This window comes from Suricata suricatta, chromosome 10 (genome assembly GCF_006229205.1).
Source record: "Suricata suricatta isolate VVHF042 chromosome 10, meerkat_22Aug2017_6uvM2_HiC, whole genome shotgun sequence".
NCBI classification, from domain to species: Eukaryota; Metazoa; Chordata; class Mammalia; order Carnivora; family Herpestidae; genus Suricata; species Suricata suricatta.
In genome coordinates, this window is record NC_043709.1 from 99,727,174 (window position 1) to 99,732,640 (window position 5,467).

The following is a 5,467-nucleotide window of genomic DNA, read 5'->3' on the forward strand; positions in this document are numbered from 1 at the left end:
CATAGCAGCAATGTCAACAATAGCCAAAACATGGAAAGAGCCTAAATGTCCATCACCTGATGAGTGGATCAAGAAGATGTGGTATATATATACAATGGATTACTATATGGCCATGAGAAAGAATGAAATCTGGCCATTTGTAGGAAAGTGGATGGACCTCGAGGGTGTCATGCTAAGCGAAATAAGTCAGGCAGAGAAGGACAGATACCATATGTTTGCACTCATAGGTCTAACAGGAGAACAGGAGAAACCTAATGGAGGACCAGGGGGAGGGAAAGGGGGAAAACAAGTTGGGGAGAGAGAGGGATGCAAAACTTGAGAGACTATTGAATACTGAAAATGAACTGAGGGTTGAAGGGGAAGGGGGAGGGGGGAAAAGAGGTGGTGGTGATGGTGGAGGGCACTTGTAGGGAAGAGCACTCGGTGTTGTATGGAAACCAATTTGGCAATAAACTATTAAAAAGAAAAGAAACTTTAAAAAAAATCAAAGCTGAGGCCATTCATTTGATATCTTTCCTCTTTTCTAATATAGGTATTTAGAACTATAAATTTTTTTCTAACTACTACTTCAGTGACATTCCACAAAGTTTACTAAGTTATATTATCATTATCATTTAGTTCAAAATATTTCCTAAAGTATTTTTAATGTTAATTTATTTATTTTGAGAGAGAGAAAAAGAGAGCATGAGCAGGGGACAGGCAGAGAGAGTGGGAGAGAGAATCCCAAGCAGGCCAGAAATCACCATGGGAGGCTTAAACCCATGAACCCATGAGATCATGACCTGAGGTGAAATCAAGAGTTGGACACTTAACTCACTAAACCAGCCAGGTGCCCCAAGTTCAAAATATTTCTTAATTTCCCTTTTGATTTCCTCTGTTACTTGCAGATTATTTAAAAGTGGGTTATTTCATTTTGAAACATTTGGAGATTTCCCGGATATTTTCTGTTATTGATTATTAATTCTATTGTCAAAGAACATACTTCATATTACTTGAATCCAATTAATATTTGTTTTCTGGCCCCATAATATAATCTGTCTTGGTAATTGTACCATGTGCCTTGGAAAATAATGGATATTCTTCTATTTTTGAATGGAGAGTTTTATAAATGTCAACTAGGTCAAGTTGGTTGATAAGTGTTGTTCAGGTCTTCTCTATCCTTACTTATTTTCAGTCTCTTTGTACTATAAATTGTTGACAAAAGGTATTGAAATCTCTGACTGTAATTGTGGATTTATCTATTCCTTTTTGTAGTTATATCCTGTTTTGCTTCATGTATTCTGAAATTCTAATATCAGATGCCTAACTATTTATGGCAGTTATATCCTCTTAATTGTCCCTTTGTCATTATGAAATGAACTTAAAAATTTTTTTATTCTATACTTTGATATAAAGTCTATTTGGACTGATATTTATAATAATATTTAAGCTTTATTTTACTTTATTTTTTAATAAGTGTACCTCAGTACATTTAGAATGATTTTATTCTAGGTGGCACACATTGAGTCATGCTTTTTTATCCAACATGAAACTCTGTCCTTGCCAATTTATATATTTGGACTATTTGCATTATTGTGATTATTGACACAGTGGATTTTTTTAAGTTTCTTTATTTTGAGAGAGAGAGAGAGAGAGAGAGAGAGAGAGCGAGCATGAGCAGGGGAGAGGCAGAGAAAGAGGGTGAGAGAATCCCAAGCAGGGATCACCATATGGGTCTCAAACCCATGAACCCATGAGATCATAACCTGAGCTGAAACCAAGAGTTGAACACTTAGCCATATGAGCCACCCAGGCACCCTGACACTGTTGGGTTTTAAATCTAACATCTTGCTATATATTGTCTTTGCTTTCTTGTTTTCGTTTTGCCTTCCTCTGGGTTAGCTGCATGTTTTAGGGGATTCTATTTTAACTCATTTGTTACCTTATTAGCTATAACTCTCTGTTCTCTTTTTTAATGATTGCTATAGGGTTTATAGAGTATGTTCTTAACATAACACCCTCTACCTTAAAGTGACAGTATACTATTTTGTGTCTAGCATAAGAATCTAACAGCATTTCCCTCCTCCTGGTTTTTCTGCTATTGTCATACACTTGATTTCTACATATATTATAAACTCTGCTCTATCTTGTTGTTATTATTTCAATCCATCAGCTTTTGTAAAGAGAATTAAATGAAAAGTTTTAAAATTTTATACGTTGATAGACATATTTAATATGTCTGACGTTCTTCCTTCCTTTAGGTAGATCCATACTTCCTTACTCTCCCCAAAGCATGTCTTTTAACATTTCTTGTAGCATTAGTCTGCTAATGAGAAATTCTTTCAGCATTGTTGGCTAAAAATGATGGTATTTTGTCTTTAAGAAAAGATATTTTGGTGCCACCTGGGTGTCTCGGTTGGTTAAATGTCCTACTCTTGATTTCAGCTCATGTCATGATCTCTTTAGATCAAGCCCTGCATTGGGCTTTGCACTGACAGTGCAGAGCCTGCTTAGATTTCTCTCTCTCCATCTCTCTCTGCACCTTCCCCACTCTCATGCTCCCTCTCTCTTACTCTCAAGATAAATAAGTAAATATTTTTTAAAAATTAAATTAAAAAGATATTTTGTGGACTATACGATTCTAGATTGAAAGGATTTTCTTCCAGTATTTTATTTTATTTATTTTTTCTTATTATTTTTTATTTTTTTATTTTTTTTTAAATAGTTTATTGTCAAATTGGTTTCCATACAACACCCAGGGCTCTTCCCTACAAGTGCCCTCCTCCATCACCACCACCTCTTTTCTCCCCTCCCCCTTCCCCTTCAACCCTCAGTTCATTTTCAGTATTCAATAGTCTCTCAAGTTTTGTGTCCATCTCTCTCCCCAACTCTCTTTCCCTCTTCCCCTCCCTCTGGTCCTCCATTAGGTTTCTCCTGTTCTCCTGTTAGATCTATGAATGCAAACATATGGTATATGTCCTTCTCTGCCTGACTTATTTCACTTAGCATGACACCCTCGAGGTCCATCCACTTTCCTACAAAAGGCCAGATTTCATTCTTTCTCATGGCCATATAGTACTCCATTGTGTATATATATATATATATATACCACATCTTGATCCACTCATCAGGTGATGGACATTTAGGCTCTTTCCATGTTTTGGCTATTGTTGACAGTGCTGCTGTGAACATTGGGGTACATGTGCTCCTATGCATCAGCACTTCTGTATCCCTTGGGTAAATCCCTAGCAGTGCTATTGCTGGGTCATAAGGAAGCCAGCCACCAAAGCAAGTACATCTCATCTTCCAGTATTTTAAAGATGTTTGTTTACCGTCTTCTTCTTTGCAGTATTTCCTACCAAAAAATCTGCCGGTATCCTTAACTTTGTTTCTCTGTACATAATAAGTGTTTTTCTTTGGTTGTTTTTAAGATTTTTTGTTTTCCACTGTTTTTAATAATTTGATTATGATTGCCCTAGAGTTTTCTTTATATTTCTTGTGCTTGTGGTTTATTGAGCTTCTTAAATCTGACCTTAAAATTCTCCTCAAATTTGGAAAATTTTCAGCCATTATTTCCTCAAATCTTTTTGGTCCTTCCTTTTCATCAGAGATTCCAATACACATATATTACGTTGCTTGAATGGTGCTCTGCACTTTTTGAATTCTTTTTTTCTCTCTGTGATTCAGTCTGAGTAGTTTCTATTGTTATGTCTTTGATTTTACTAATGTTTTCTTCTGCCATGTATCCCATCCAGTGTGTTTTCCATTTCAGTCACTATGGTTTTAATCTCTAGAACTTTCATTTGGGTCATTTTTATATCAGCTGGGTCTCTACTTGCAAGTTTCATCTTCTTCTAGCTTTTTGAGCATATAAGATACAATTATAATAACTGTGTTAATGTCCTTGTCTAATAATGCTAACATTTGGGTCAGTCATGGGCCAGTCTACTTTTTAAGTTTTTCTTCTTATCATAGCTCATATTGTCCTGCTTCTCTATGTGACTTGCCATGTTTTACTGTATGCCAGACATGTGAAGTTTGCCCTGTTGGAGCCTGCATGTTCTTCTGTTGTTATGAATATTCTTGAGCCTTTTCCAGGAGCAAATTTAAGTCACTTGAAAACACTTTATCCTTTTGAGGTTTTCTTTTATTTTTATTTATTTTAATTTTTTTAATGTTTTATTTATTTTTGATACAGAGAGAGACAGAGCATGAGAGGGGGAGGGGCAGAGAGAGAAGGAGACACAGAACCAGAAGCAGGCTCCAGGCTCTGAGCTAGCTGTCAGCACAGAGCCCGATGTGGGGCTCGAACCCACGACTGTGAGATCTGACCTGAGCCGAAGCCGGAGGCTTAACCGACTGAGCCACCCAGGCGCCCCTGAGTTTTTCTTTTAGTATTTGTTAGGTGGGACCACAGCAGCATTTGGTCTGAGATAATTGTTCTCCACTATTAAGGTAAGACACTTGTAAGTACTCAAACTAACGTCCTATGAATGACTATGTTTTTCCATCTGCCTTTCGGGAACATGCACTGTCTCCAGTACTATGTGAGCACCAAGTACTGTTGTCTCAATCCTTTGGGGTCGCTCTCTCCCCAGCCTTAGGGAGCTTACACTTGTATTAATCTGGGGGGTTGCCCCTCTGAGTTCTCTCTGTGCAGCTCTCTCTTGCCTGGTTCTCTGCCCTGAAAACTCTGACTTCGTCTCCCTCAGTCAGCTTCACTTCCTCAGTACAAGGTATTTTCAGACTTCAACAAGTTTTCTTCACCCTGAGCCGTGCCTGAGAATTCTCTTAGGAGAGCAAACTGGACAATCGTCACATTCACTTTGTTAATTTCTCATTTCTCAGGGATCATTGCTGTTTATGTCCTGATACCTAATGTCTGGAAAACTGTTGTTTGATAAATCTTTTCCAGTTTTTAGTTATTTTGAACAGGAGGGTAAATCCAGGACCTGTTAGTGCATCTGAGCCAGAAGTAAAAATCTTGAAAATGTTGAGAAGAGGGCCTAGCACCTTATTCCAGGGCCTAATTATCCGTATTACTAGGGGCCTCTTCTGGGGTCTCTACTGAATGCTCTCTACTGAGAAAATCTAGTTCTCTCCACTCTGGCTGGTCAGAACACAAAGAGCCGTGTGAGCTCTGGAAATTGCCTGCCTTGCAGCATTCTGAAAGTGCTTATCCTGTCCTCATGAAGTTCACCCTACATTTGTATGGCTTAGTACTGAGCAACAGGCTTAAGGGCAAACACATCCAGATTTCTGGAGCTCTTTCTCTACACACTCCCTCTTTTTTGGCGTTCTACCCTGCAAGTTCTTACTGCCTCAGTGTCCCTCAAACACTGATCTCTGTATCCTTACTCTGTGACTTCTGGCCTCTCCTTGAGTTCTGCTTTCCTAGAAAGTGTCTACAGGGAGAAGGAAAAGGTGATGTTAGAATCTATCTCATTTGTTCCCTTCCTTCCAGAGATCACAGTCCCATTATGCCTGT